At 44.8% G+C, this 15,724-nt stretch overlaps 1 long non-coding RNA gene across 3 annotated transcripts in view; it reads right to left on the bottom strand.

The window, feature by feature from the left end:
* LOC139042186 (uncharacterized) overlaps positions 1 to 12,948 on the bottom strand; it is a 102,714-nt gene extending 89,766 nt beyond the window's left edge. For all 3 annotated transcript variants that reach the window (XR_011498606.1, XR_011498607.1, XR_011498608.1), the window contains exon 1: positions 8,919 to 12,948. This is a non-coding gene — a long non-coding RNA (uncharacterized lncRNA). The remainder of the gene's footprint in view (positions 1 to 8,918) is intronic.
* Positions 12,949 to 15,724: the final 2,776 nt, after the last annotated feature.

Here is a 15,724-nt window from a genome sequence, read left to right as displayed (position 1 = left end):
ACCCAGAATAATGTTTGACCAAATATCTGAGGACCCCGTGGTCCAGGCCAATTGACACATAAAATTAACCATCACACTCAGTTAGTAATACAGTTCAGCCACATAGTTCATTCAACATTTACAAGGTCCTGGCTACGGAATATGCAGAGCTAAATTATTTATATATGATAACCCGTTTATAATTCTAGTAGATAGCATGTAGTACCATGAGGGGGTCTAAAAGTTGAGATGTTTGAGGTAGTGAGAGACTATTTCTTCCACAGCGTTCCATAGGAAGACTGTAACATTTCAGCAGGGAATTGAAGGATGATGATAATGGCATAAAGGAGGAGGATATTCCTAACGAAGAAAAGAAACAAAAGACAAAGAATCAGGAAAAAGTGGCGAGTCATCTAGTTCAACCGCAGTTTAAAGTACGAGAAACGAAAGGCCTTTGTATAACGGTAGGTGATAAAGGGAACCCAGAGCTTCCCAATCTCCCTAATAGGACTTTCTAAGAACCTACAACCTGTGGCCCAGAACCTTCCTGAAATTGTTGCAGTTCAACTGCTAAATATTTCTGAGAAGTAACTTACTTCCCATTCTGCTAACTTCTCCCATGTCCTAGAGTTCCTCTCCTTCTCAGGCCTTAGATATGTTCAGTATCCCATTAGGCTACAGATTTAAAAGGTTTCAGGGGGCCAGCCTAGTGGCGTAGTGGTTAAGTGCGTGTGCTCTCTTTCTGCAGCCTGGGTTTTTCAGGTTCAGATGGGCATGGATCTACACACCGCTCATCAAGCCGTGCTGTGGCAGCATCCCACATACAAAAAACAGAGGAAGACTGGCACAGATGTTAGCTGAGGGCCAATCTTTCTCAACAAAAAAAATAAAAGTAAAATAAAAATAAAAAATAAATGAAAGGCTTCTGAAGGGAAATCAGCACCTAACTGAACTATACAACATATTTCACGAAACATATTTCAAATCCAAAACAATGAATTTCAAATTCACAAAACAAATATCTAGCATCACCTACTATGTAACATGCTGTGAAAAGTCCTGGGAATACAAAAATGAATAAACACACGTTTCCTGCCCTAAAGGAACCCACTGTCTACTTTGGAAGAAAGACTCATCACAAGATGGAGAACGTCTTTGGAGACATCTTGAGAAGGGTCATGCAAAAAATATCTTCAAGGTCAGTTCTAACCTGGAAAGCAATTTTGCCTGGCTTGTGACCACAGGAAAAAGGGTACCAACCTTACTTTCAATCAGTGCTCAGTGGCCACATGATATGATAAACAATACAGATGAACATCCAGGTGGAAGAGATGAGTGGGGCAAGGTATGAGGGAAGGGGAGCAGAGCTTCCATGCCTCTCCAGGCACGCCACTCTCTGAGCACCTCCATGCGTTCACCAACCTGGAAGCTCTCCAAGACAAAAAGGATCAACAAGCTGTCCTCTTGGGTTTTTATGGACGCTTATTACATAGGTATGATTGACTAAGTCATTGGCCAATGGCCATTGATTCAACCTCAAGCCCCCTTCCTCTCTCTGAAAATCAGGGGGTGGGACCAAAAGTTCCAATCCTCTGATCACATGGTTGGTTCTCTTGGCAACCAGCCCCCACACTGGGTTGGGTCCAAAAGTCACCTTTGTTAACATAAACAAGAAATGTCAAAGGTTTCAGAAGCTGTGAGCCAAGAACTGTGGACGAAGACCACATATATATGAGAAACATATTTTGGTCAACTGAATGACCAAATATATATTTCTTATAAATCACAATATCACAAGCACTAAAACTCTGTTTTTATTCCCATTAGTTTACCAGTGCCTAATATAATGCTTAGCATCTAGTAAGCATTCAGGAAACTAAATACTTATTGAGGGATTGAATGAATGAATGAATGAAAAGTTACTGGAATCCACGTGTGAGACACATGGAAAAGTCTTCAATTTAATAAATATTTATTGGGTACCTACAATATAAGTAGGATCTTGCCAGATACTTTCAAAATCAGGAATAAAAATTCCGTTTCTATCCTTAAGTTGCTTTCAGAGGAGCATGAGAAATTACATATGTAATCAGATAAAGAACAAGGCATAAGCATTATTTACAATAGCCAAGACATGGAAGCAACCTAAGTGCCCATCAACAGATGATTGGATAAAGAAGATGTGGTATATATATACAATGGAATACTGCTCAACCATAAAAGAGAACAAAATGGTCCCATTTGCAACAACATGGATGGACCTTGAGGGAATTATGTTAAGTGAAATAAGCCAGTTAGAGAAGGACAATCTCTGTATGAGTCCGCTCATGCAAGGAATTTAAAAATGTAGACAAAGAGAACAGATTAGTGGCTACCAGGGGAAAGATGGGGTGGGGGGTGGGCACAAAGGGTGAAGGGGGGACACCTACAACACGACTGACAAACAATAATGTACAACTGAAATTTCACAAGATTGTAACCTATCAACTCAATAAAAATTTTTTAAAAAAAAGAACAAGGCATAATGACAACACAATAGTGCTATTAAAGTTATAAAAAGGGCTAGGGGATGGCCATGGCCATCACCACCTGCTCTCTAGAGTTGCTCTTCCAACCACCCTAGTTATGCTTGGGCGGAAAAATCTTTCCTGCTTAGTTCAGCCAAGACTGAATAATTTTTCAGTAGGGACCAAGAACAAGAAAAAATATATAAAAGAATTTTTTAAAAAGACAGCAATTTTCAACCAAGGATAACTGAAGCCTAACCAGAGAATCCTCACTGCACACCACGTGGCAGGTTTAAACTTGCTTGGACAACAGATCCAGGCTCCTCAGGACCCTAACCAGCTTGCCAAGGGTCTGGCCTGACCTACCCTTCACTCCCTTTCACTAAACCCTGGGCAACACTGGATGGAAGCAAATCCTGACCACTAGGAGAGGAGAGCCCTTCTCTTCCTGCCCTCTAGGCTCCTCTCCTGACCTTTACCCTGACCTGAGCACAATCGGAAGCAGCCTCCTTTGCCCTACATAGAGAACACTCCAATTTCGAGACCATGGAATTTCTTCTGCTGCCTGAAACTCACCTTTTTTCCGTCTTTTTTTCTTTTTTTTAAAAAAAACACCTCTCTGGAATATACGCCTTGGCCTGGTCTTTGTCCAGGACTGTTCTATCCTTTAAGAGCAACATCTGGGCCAAGCTCCAACGGCACGTTCCATCTTCCCAAGGTCTTCCTCATGGCCACCCTTGCCAAAACAATAGAAAACAGGTTCTTTTCCCATTTCAAAACCCCTTACTCCAACTCATATAATGCCAATGGAATTAGAGATAATTCTAACAACTTTGGGGAGAACACTTTACAATATTTATCAAGCGCTCAAGTAACTCCTTTGACCAAATGATCTGTTTGCTTTCAAAAATATAGCCCAGGAAATAACTAGAAATGCAAAACAAACAGTGCAAAAATACGTTTATCATAGCAATATTTAAAAGAGGAAAAAATTGGAAATAATCCAGATGTTCAATAATAGGGAAATTATTGTTATGCATTATCCATTAATATAATGTTATACATTTTCTAAATGTTTGTTAAAATTTTAGTAATATGAAAACAGCTCATAACAAGTGAGAAAAATCAGTATACAAAGTTATAGATGTAGTATGATCTCAATAAGAAGAAAAATAGGCCAAAGAAAAAGTCTAAATATATCTATGTCTCCAGGAGGTGCCATTAGGGGAATGTTTTCCTCTACTTTACAAAATTTCTATAATAAGCTTATATTGCTTTTACAATCAGCAAAAATATTTTTTCTTAAATATATGTCCTCTTGTGGACCTCAAATTAGTGTAGTACCTGATGCATATTAGGCACTTAATAAGTGTGTGTAGAATTAATTAAGAGAAGAAGTGAGCCCCTATTTGTTGTCCGAGGAACATGAAGCATAGACAGTTAACTACACTGAGAATGAGGAAGCCTAGATCTGAGAGACCCTGAGAAATTATGGCCTCTCCTCATCCATAAAATGGAGGGAGCCCCTGCCTAACCTCCCTCAGGAGACTGGTGAGAAGCAAATGAGACAATGCCTGTGAAACTAGTTTGTAAACTGGAAATCTCTACACACGTAAAAATGTAAAGACGGACAATAAGGAACTCCTGTTATTTTTATTCTTCCCGGTTTACTGCAGAATAGGAATGATATACACCTGAAGCCCACCGAATAATCACTCCTTTCCTGGAACAGCTGACCAATTTCCCCACTTCTCCAGGTGCCCCAAGAACGGGTGTCTCCTGGCGAGGAATCTTGCAGAACTCAAATTATTATAGATTTATAACATCAAAGTCCGTAAAACATACAGGAAAGATCTTCCCCACCCACACCTGGACTCTCTTACAAGCGGCAGAAAGAAGCTTCATGCTTGACATTGCACTGGCTTCCTAAATACTCCCTCTGCCTCCAGTTTCTCCCTTCCACCCAATTCTGCACTTTCTCATCAAAATAATCTCCTCTATCACAGAATCACAGACTCCTTAGCTACAGAAACTCCTTTATAATCACATGGTCCAAACTCCTTACTTTAAAGATGAGGGATCCAAGACCCAGAGAGGTTAAAAGAATAAGTGACTGAATCAAGGTCATAATATTAATGCCATTTCCCTCCTCAAAAATCTTCAGATAAACCCCAAAATCCTTAGGGTGGCATTCAAAGCCCTCACAACAGCCCCAACCTACCTATTGAACCTCATCTCCCTCTAGTCTGCCCCACAAACCCCTGGTTCCAGTCCAACAGTTTTCTTCTCCATCCCCTGAACTTATGCTGCTTGGCCTCATCTCAGACGCTTTTCTGAATGCCCCTCCAACTTCCTCTCCAACCGTTGCACATTCACAAGGGGCACCTGTTCAGGAAGCCTTCTGTGACCAGCTTAGCCCACAGGGCAGCTCTCCGACCTCTGAACTCCCAAAGCTCTCACTGTCCGTTACACCTGCTGACCTGTGTTACAGAGCATGCGGTCCTGATGCTGTGATCTATGTTTACCTGTCTTACTGCTTCTCCCCCTACCCAGACTATAAGCTCCTTAAAGATTAGGGACTGTATTTTCTATTTCTCCACATCCCCCACTGCACCCACCGTGGCTCACAACATTTACTGAGCACCTACAGCATGTAAGTTGCTGCTCTAGGGGCTTCATGTATGTTATTGCACTTGATCCTCACAATTTTCCCACAGATGAGAAAACTGAGGCTCAGAGAAGATGAATAAATAGCCAAGGTCACACAACTAAACAGTGGCTGAGCCATCCTGGGAATCCAGGTCCCTCAGCCTCCAAAAGCCTTCAGCCGTGAGCCACGCTCCCTCTAGCCCAGCCAGCGCCTGGCGTGGCGCAGGTGTGCCGGAACTGCTGACTGCTGACCGAGCCGTTCCCAGGGCCCGGTGGAGAGCCAAGGTACACATGACAGGAAAACAGAGCCAGCCTGATACTCCCTCCTCTGAAGCCCACATCTGGATTTCCCTGGGCCCCTGCAAGGTCTCCTTAGCTCCCTGGCTTTAACCCTGTGCCAATTTAGGCAGCAGCCCCACTCTGTTCCAAAGGTAGCTTCCTTGGGAGCCCTGATCAAATGGTAAGACATCAGGAAATAAACAGGCAGATTCCTCTGAAGCAGAATCAGAAAAGTGATTCTTAAGCAACAAGCTCGCTGGGAGGGAGCCCCTCCCTATGGCCACCCAGTTTCAGCTCCTGTGTTTTCCTTTCAGGGCCTGTCAGGCAACTTTGGGATGGCAGGGACAAGACTTTGCCAACAAGCCCTGTCCTACAGAGTTAGATTGGAAGAAGCCCTGATACTGCGCAAAGCCCGATGTCAGCAGGAGGACCCATCTCTCTGCCTCATCCTGACCCAGGGCCACATCTTTCACATGCTCACATGGAAGCAGGCTTCTCAGCTCTGGTGGTAACAGCTACCATTTACTCAGTGCCTACTATACCCAGTGCTTCAAATGCTATTCTCAATTCATTCCTGTTAACATTCTGTGAACTACACAGTCTAGTGCAGTAGTTAAGGGCACAGGCTCTGGGGTTGGACTGTCCAAGTTCAGAATCCCAGCTCCACCACTTACAAATTACATTAACTTGGGCCTGCTAAATAACCTCTCTGTGCCTCAGTTTCCTCGTCTGAAAGATGAAAACTACACTAGTACTTATTTCCTAGAAATGTATGAGCATTAACTGAATTAATAAGTGTAAATGCTCAATACATGTTGCTATTATTACAACTATTATGTGGGCATCGTGTCCATTTTACAGATGAAGCAACTGAGTCTTAGGGAGCTTACGTCACTTGCCAAGGTCACACAGTTAAAAAAGGACAAAGCGAGGCCTTAAATCCAGGTCTGCTCTACCTGACTGCAAAGGCATGTGGACCTAACACATCCTGATGCTTGAAGCCTCTCTTCTCTCTGTCTCTGTCTCTCTCTATCTCTGTTTTTCTTTCTCGTTAAACTGTAGTTAGGGAGCATCTAGGCTGGTAAAAGAGCTACAATAGGACCCAGGTTAGAATTAAATTCCCAGGGTCATCCTGGAGAAGTAGAAATGTGCAGGGCCCAGGGTCTACCCTAAGAATGGGAGTCTGGAAAAACTTCACTCACCCCATCCCCACTCATTTGACTCAAGTGACATCAGGCTAAAATGAATATCAAAGGCAGTACTGAAGGGAGAAAGAAGTCACAAAAGGGCATCACGAAGCCTTAGCAGAATGGGTTTTCAACAGAGAGGGGGAGTCTCACCCCAGTTCACTTAGTGCCTCAGCATGGTGGAGAGGATGCTGTATTGGGGAGGGGATACGAGCTGAGTATGGGAGCCTTAGAAAAAAGTTGCTCAGAGCATTGTTGTGCATCTGTCTCTCTGCCCCACCCTTAGCTACTGCCCAATCTCCTCTGAATGGAGTGAAGTAACCACAGTTCCCCAGAGACAATTCCACAAGGCCTCAAATTGCCCTGCCTGCTCCTGCTAATGTTCTTTTTTTTTTAAAGATGGGCCCTGAGCTAACATCTGTTGCCAATCTCTTTTTTTTTTCTTCTCCCCAAAGACCCCCAGGACATAGTTGTATATCCTAGTTGTAGGTCCTTCTGGTTGTGCTATGTGGGACACCGCCTCAGTACAGCCTGATGAGTGGTGCTAGGTCTGTGCCCAGGATCTGAACCAGCAAAACCCTGGGCTGCCAAAGCTGAGCGCACAAACTTAACCACTTAGCCATGGGGCTGGCCCCAGTGCTAATGTCCTTAAAAGTAGCTAACAAATCCTGTTTCCAGTCCCTCAAGGAAATACACTCAATCTCCATCTCTGGGAGTGCTGGAGGGCATGCTCTCGTAGCCTGAGGAGCCAAGAGACGAGCTGAGGGACCACCAGAGCTGCCATCCTCACCACACTACCTACCACAGCATTCCTTAAGGAGCCCAGTTTCCTACTTCCCATGGTCACTGTGCACCTGAAAAGGAGAGTTAGAAAGTGCAAGGGCTGGACCCTGGCCCCACTCTCCTCCATCAGCCACTCCAGCATCTCACCTCACCCATCTGGTTCTGAAAATCCCAAAGGCTACTAGTGAGACAGAGATGGATGCTGAGTGAATTAGGCCCAGAAAGTCTTGTTCAAGAAAAGACCAAATATTAGCTCCTGAGGATAATGATTGATTTCATTTATCTTTGAAAATTCAGCACCTGGCACTTGGTAGGCAGGTGACAGTATCAGTGAAATTAAATCATTTTTAAAGGTCAGAATGTCTAAATATTGGATAGAAACAAGCCACAAATTTGACCTGTTTCCTGCTTGTCAATGTGTCTCTAATCTTCTCAGAACAGGACAATATCTCTGCCACAGAAGCTCTCAAATTCTCTGGGTCCTACTCACAAATCCAAGGGTGGTGATCGCCAAACAATCAACAACTAATTTCTGAGAACTGACCTCAGACTGTTTGGAAGGTCTAGTGTTTCATCCTCCACCTGCCCACACCTTCATACATTACACACCCAAAAATAAAACAAGGTGAATTTCAGACCAGATTAAGGAAATTTCTAACATCTTTTCAATAAGCGATCTGACAACACAAGTTACCAGTACATTGCACAAAAGCAGAAATACAAAGAGAGTAACTCCAGCCCCTGAATCACTTCCTCTCAGCATCAACAGCCATTGACCACACACTCTGACCCACATGCACACACCCAGACACAGGTAATACACTCACAAACATGCATAGCACCCACTCTAAAGTCTTAAGTGGCTGCAACATACAGGACATTAGGACACCGCACAGGTTCACATATGTGTTATGTCGGCCCCCAGACAATATTAAGAATATAACCCCACCCCACCCTTCACCAATATGAATGCTGGGAGCATGCACATGTGTCTCTTTGTGCCCTGTGTGTTCTCTCAGGCTCTATGGGGAAAGAGGAAAACATGAAGCAGAGACCCCAAAGGCTATGAGAGTTTCCTGCTGTTTGTTTCAGGGACCCACAGGCAGGAAACAGCCAGGAAAGTTATCAAACAATCATAATCCACTCCAGAAACTGAATGTGATGCTCAGGGGTAGGTTGTGGAGGAGGGGGGAGAACAGGGAGGGAAGTCCCATCAAACCAAAACATGAGAAGTCTGTGAGATGGCAGGGAAACTACCAAGCAGGTCCCCCTTCCCCAGGGCCCAGGCGACCCCAGGCTCCAGAGACTCTCCTCACCACACCAACGCTGGGCATCTTCAGGCCACTGAAACACAGAGCTGTGCAAGAAGAGACACAAACGGAACTCACTACCTGCTCATTTGGGGGAAGGCAGGCACATGAGACAGAAATAAAGAAGAAGCATCCAGGGCTCTGCCACACCTGTCCCCGCCTCCCTGCTGCTAATCACAGAAGCAGAACTTGAGAGCAAGAAGGAACACGCACGATTAACTTACCCAAATCCAACAATTTTCAGATAAGAAAACTCAAGCGCAGAGTGGGCGAGTGACTTTCCTGAGGTAACGAAGGAAACTGGTAGCTTAGCTGACACAGAACCAGCTCTCCTCACTCCCAGCCCAGGGCCCTCCCCACACCTCTGGACCTCCCCAAGGCCACGGTGTGTGAACAGCCAAAAAAGTGAGCTGTATAAAACACACTGTTGTGCTCACTCAAGGCAGAGAGTGTAAGTGGATCAGCCCTGCAAACCTGTCAGTGGATGAGAGAAAGATTCACATTTCCTCCTGTTTATCGGCATCACCTGGCTCCAAGCTCTTAGGGAGATTAACCCTCCATTTCAGAAAAGACGTGGACATGTGCAGACCACCACTGTGGGTGACAGGATTTCCACTTCACACCCCAGGCTGCAACTCCACTCTCCTCATCACACTCTCAGCATGAAGCAGCTAAACTTCATGGAAAGCTCCCCCTCCATGTGAGAGCCTGGCTGGGCTTGAGAGGAACCACAGAGCAACTGCTCCTCTCCCAGGGTGCGTCCCCCACTGAGCACCGAACCACACCATGTTCCCCTGCCCTCCCCTGTCTCTGTCCCTCCCAGGTGGTAAGCCACGCAGGGCACAGGCAGAGAAGTGAAACCCACCCCTGTTGGGGAGTGGGCGGGGTGAGGTTATAGAGGGGAGAGGAGCAAATGAAGGGTGAAAGGAAAATGTGAATAAAAGATACTCTCAAAATGCCTCCTCCAGCATTAATGTCAGCATGACTTCACCCACTCTCAGAATGGAATGCACCCCTCCAATAGCCCAGATGAAGAAAGCAGCATAGACTATATTGTCAACTTCACCAAGGAACAAGACCCAAACTGCAGGTGGGGACTAGCCAAGTTTCCAAGATTCCATTGCCTTCCAGAACCCAGACACCCAGCCCCAACTCAATAAGTCTCAAATATCAGTGTTTGAGAAATTTTGCTTTCAGCTGGTCTAAGGTGAGACCTATAGATCTCAATTTCCTCTTTCTTTCTCTCTTTCTCTCTTTCTCTTTCTCTTTCTTTCTCTCTCTCTTTCTTTCTCTCTCTCTCTCCCTCCCTTTCTTTCTTTCTTTCTTTCTTTCTTTCCTTCTTTCCTCCCTACCTCCTTCCTTCCTTCCTTTCTTTCTTTCTTGAGGAAGATTGGCCCTGAGCTAACATCTGTGCCAATCTTACTCTATTTTGTATGTGGGATGCCACCACAGCATGGCTTGATGAGCCATGTGTAGGTCCACACCCAGGATCCAAACCAGTGAACCCTGAGCCCCCGCAGCAGAGCACGTGAACTTAGCCACTATGCCACGGGGCCAGCCCCTAGACATCAATTTTTAACAAACATCCTAGGTAATTCTGATACAGATGATCTGAGGACCACTCTACAAGAAGTCCTACCACATCACTTCCCCACCTGACTGCTGAGAGATTAAGAGCACCTGCTATGAAGTCACCCAGACAGCCTGGCTTCAAATTCTGGCTCTAACACACGAGCTGCAAGGCCCCAGGCAAATGAGTACACCTTAGCCCCTCATCTGTAACATGGGGCTAATAAAAGTACCCACCACATGTGTTGTTGTGAAGATCAAATGATGTAATCTAGTTATTTAAAGTGTTTAGCACACTGCCTGGCATGTAGCAAGTACACAGTATTTGTTGGCTATAACTTGTTCTATTAGTACACACTTAGTTGCACTAGTTATCAGTTGTACGATAATTAGTAAGCACACCATGCTTTTTGGTTATTAGTATTTCACGTTGCAATGTCTACATATAAAACTCATTACTACCAGGAAACTGACAGGTCAAGTAACTTTTAAGCTACAAGGAGCCTGCCAAGGAGATTTCTAGCCTAGTAGCCTAGCTATTAGCTTAATCCTTCTAAGTTACCTCTTCCCCTTTGCCCTCCTAGTCTCACCCTTTCCCTTTCTTCCTTGTGGACACAGTGTTCTCAACAAAACTTTAAATTTACATGTGCTTTTATGTTTTATAATGAGTGTTAAAGTGTAGTATAGGATGTGTTTTGATTGCCTGCTTTTCTTTATTATCTTTTCCAATAGTCCTTCCTTTCCTTTAGGCAATTAATATGTGACCCCCAGGCCTAGAATATGTATCTGGGCTCAAACTCTGAAAAGTCACTGTGAGCAACAGAGAAAGTGTTAAAGAAGAGTAAGACTCAGCCCTGTGGCTTGTGATGAGACCAGGCCGAGCAGTATCCCACAGGCACAGACTCTGGGCTCGCCCCCTCTTCTCCATCTCACCCTCCACCACTCACTCATGCCAGCCCCAGCCTCCTTGTAGAGCTTTTCCCCAATGCCTATACAATATTTTTCCACCTGGAGAGTCCACAGGCATCATATCTAAACATTCAAAGCTGATTTAGCATCTTAGTCCCTAGCCAACCAATCCCTCATCCTTATCTCAGGGCTAATGACATCTGAGCCACCCAGGAGCCCAAACTAAACACAGCTCTGAATCATCTTTAAGCCTCCTCCTCACCACCCCCTCCTCTCTGGTCACTCACCAAGGCCTGCCAATTCTTCAAATGGTGCTCCTGGACCCTCCTCTCCATGCCCTCTGACCTCCCAGTTCCGATCTCAGACTCTCATGTGGACTCTACACAGCCACACTTCTCCCAACAAATCAGCTGCTAGAGTGCGTGTCCTGAAACATAGACCTGACCAGGTCACTTCCCACTTAAAGCCTCGGGCAGATACCCACTCACAAGAGTCCAGACTCCTTAGGTTGGTCGTCAAGATTTTCACAATTTGGCAAGACCCTACCCCTCCCACTACCAAAGAGAGCCCCCAAATAACACCAGGCCAAAAATCTCCACCCACTCCACTCTATCCTAAAGGCCAGCCAACAGGGTACATGACACCTGGCAGTTGGTCCCCTCTCATACAGACATTAGTCAAATTTATTGTATCTCATGGTGGATCCTTGGACCATGAAGGGATGATACAGATTTCCAGTGAGGAAGGGGAAAGACAATGCATGGCCAGGGCATTCAAGCTGTAGGGCTTGAGTTCATCTAGTCAAAACTCCCCATTGTGCAGGAGGCAAAGCCAAGGCCTAGAGAAACAAATCTACTCATTCCAGGTGAAAGCTTAGTCACCAGCACCAGGACCCAGGTGTCCTGGCCCACAATTCTGTTTCTTCTGCCAACAGGCCTGGAAGACTCTCCCAAGCATAACTGTCTGGGATTTCCACAACCTTCCCCTTTCCCTGGTCACAAACCAGGACCTCCTACCACACCCACAAGCCTGCAGATTCCAAGATGACCAGGAAGGAACAGAACAGGAAGTCTTGAACTTTGGCACAAGTTCAGGGTGAAACTCCTGGGGCCAAACACAAGGGCCTTTGACTATAGAAAAAAATGGGCCCATTGTCTTGGCGGATGGAACCAAACCATAGCAGCTTTGTGCCCAGAGATCAGGACTTGGCCCTACCATATCAGGGTGGAAAGGGGGAAGGGAGAAAGGAACACATACTTTAAGAAAATAGAGGCAATTACAACAGTTCTTATTTACCCCTGGCTATTGTATTTTGTTGCTATTGGTTTTTTCCCTCACATGGTGCTGTGTGTGGCCTCTGAGTCCCCAGGATTTAGAAGGGCCAGGAAAAGGCCTGGCTTCCTAGAAGGCAGAGGAATCAAGATGAGATTTAGATGGCTCCATTATGAGACTATTAGTAGAGAAAGGAGCCACTCTATTATTTCCCTAATTGGTGGTGAGAAAAAAACAAAAAACAAAAAAACTAAGAGCCACACATCCACCCCTTGACAAAGGAAAAAATCCTCCTGCAAAATACAGGGGCCTATTTGAGGACCAGGGCCCTGCCCACCTCAGTACTGCAAGAAATGAGAGGAGGGAAAAAGCAGAAAAGGCTGAGCCTTAAACAACGAATATTTTATGAGCACATTCTCCTCAGTCACCAAGTCCAAAGCTACTTGATATGTTTCTGAGCTGCCAGAATGTCTTGGTTCCCCCCATAAAAGGTCTCTGACCATATTCCTTGACGCCTAGAGATGCATTCCTTTGGGTTTGATCCACTGAAGTGATGGACCTCTTAGATTGAAGGACAAAGCCTCATGCCTCCCCTCAAGACAAAGTCTATCATTTCTCCCTTCCTGCCCTTGCACAAGCTGTTCCTCTACCTGTAACACTCTTCCTTCGCCTGCCCTTGCCCTTAGCAAACTCAAATGGCACTCTCTCCCAGAGCTCTTGAAGGGGCTCCCAAAGGCAAGTGAATGGTTCCTTCACTGCACTCCCACAGTACATTGAATATATCTCTGTTTATAACATCACAAAGTAATATTTAATTTTTCATTTTTGAAAATTAAGATAAAATATGAAAAAGGAAATATCACATATATTCCATTTTCCACCTATAATCTAGACCTATCGTTGTTTCACATTCGGCATATTTCTTCCAGTCTCTTTTCTGGGGTAGCAGACTGTAACCTCCTGGAATGAAAAAAACTACATACTTTTTTTTCTCCCAGTTTTTACAGTTCTGGAGGTCAGATGTCCAAAATTGGCCTCACTGGGCTAAAATCAAGGTGTCAGCCAGATGGTATGACTTCTGGAGGTCCAAGGAGCAAATTGCTTTCTTACCTGATCCAGTTTCTAGAGGCCACCCGCACTCCTTAGTTCACAGCTCCCTTCCATCTTCAAAGCCAGTGAGGGCTGGCGGAGTCTTTCTCATGCAGCATCATTCTGACCCTGACTCTCCTGCCTCCCTCTTTCACTTATAAGGGCCCTTGTGATTACATTGGGCTCCCTGGGATCATCCGGGATACTCTTACCATCTCAAGATCCTTAACATCATCCCATCTGCAAAGTCCCTGCTGCCATATCAAGTAACATTCACAGGTTCCAGGGATCAGGATGTGGATGTTCTGGGAAGGCCATTATTCTGCCTGCCACAACTACCTTTTCTAAACTGTACCCACAACAAAAATTTGCTTTGCCTTCCTCCTCTTTCACTTTTCTTCTGAGACAGAGACAAGAGCACAAGCTCTGAGGTGAAACACCCTAGCTCTGCCATTAAGTGCCTGGATGTCCCTGGACCAGTCCCTTCACCTCCCTTAGCCTCTTTTTTCTCATCTGTAACATAGATTAACTCTTAACTGCCTTAGGAAATGACAGTAAAAGAGTAAGTTAAGATACATAAGGCAGTAAACACAGTGCCTGGTATGTGATGAGCCCTCAGTAAACACTCCTTTCAATCCTTTCCCTTTGCCATCCCATTTTCTCTCACTCTTGCCAATTTTCTCCTTTATCTACTCTGTCTTCAGTGACTTCGTCTGAACTCAGTCTAACCATTTAGCAAAGAAGGTCATGCTACCCATGTCTTGTGATTCTGCTTCATTGCTTCTTGGGATGGAGTCTGATATCTACTGAAGGCGGCACACTATATTTATATGGAGAGCGCTGTTTTTTTTTTTTTTTAAAGTCCTTTTATATTCACTTAAAACTTACATGTACTTCCTCATAACTTAGATATGGCAGTCCCAATTCTGCCCTGTTAATTTATACATTCATTTCTTTATTTCATCCTTCTTCAGTCTTTCTCTTCACACTTTATATATAAGGATACTACAAAGACAAAAACTATGCCCAGGCCACAACAGGGAATTCCTTTAGCAAGATGAATACTATTTGCAAGACATCCCCTGAAGCCTGTTTCTAGGCTTGGCTTTCAGCAAAACCATTTAACTCCAGAACACATTCTCAGACCCCCAGGAACAATAACTGTGGCAGAAGCCACACACCCTCTGAGTATTTCTGCCTTGGATTAAGACATTTTCCAGAATATTGTGCATATGTTACTGCTACCCAATCCTTCCACTCTCAGAAATTAAGCTTCCCATATCATTTTCATCTCCAGCCAGGCTGTCAGGACACCAGCTAGAAAATGCCTCCCTACCCTGGATGATCAGGGTGGCACCTTTGCCTAATCCCAGAATTATAATAGCTCCCACTTACTCAGCACTCACTATGTGCCAGGCAATATCCTAAGGGCTTTATATGTAGCTGCATTCTTCCCCCAAAAATCCTATGAGTGATATCATCCCCGTTTTTATAGATTAAAAAACTGAGTCAGAGAAGTTAAGTAATTTACCCAACATCACACAACTCAATAATTTTACCTTATCTCCCACCCAAATAAATGTTAATAATTTAATCTGGGCAGAGGACACCCTAAGATTTCTGAGGTCTCCTGAACAAAATCCACCTTCCAGAATGATGTTCACTGTATTGTCAACTATTTGCACAGCCATTCTCTGGCCATAAAAGGGGTGCACTAGGGAAAGAAAGTATAATGAGAAGGAAGCAGTAGGAGGGAGATTCCCTGCAATGGTCACAAAGAGGATGAGATTCCAAACACAGACACAGTCATAAGACACACCCAGACTTTGTGGCCTTTGAACAGAGGCAGCCCCACCTGTCTCTTTTCATGACTGTTGGTGTCTGATTTCCTTCTCAGCCTGCCCCTCTTGGCCTTGTCTTCTCAAACCAACTAGAGGCCTGGGCCTGGGGCCAAACGAGAGCACCCTGCACTGAGCTGTGTGGGTGGAGGAAGCAGAGAAGGGAGTGAAGTGTTCAGCTCACTGGGGACCTGACTCACCTAGTACATATCACTTGGGCAGGGAATGGATTAGAAAAGGGCTGCTCTGCAGGACTCATGGTTTAAGGAGTCACTCCCCCCCAATGCTGTCTAAGAGGAAAGGGGTGGATGTGGGAGGCATTACAGCTTTCTCCCATTTCGATATTCATTGTC

The sequence above is a fragment of the Equus asinus genome, chromosome 26, assembly GCF_041296235.1.
Source record: "Equus asinus isolate D_3611 breed Donkey chromosome 26, EquAss-T2T_v2, whole genome shotgun sequence".
Lineage (NCBI taxonomy): Eukaryota > Metazoa > Chordata > Mammalia > Perissodactyla > Equidae > Equus > Equus asinus.
The sequence above is the reverse complement of the archived record's forward strand: the minus strand, read 5'-3'. Positions and strand labels throughout refer to the sequence as shown.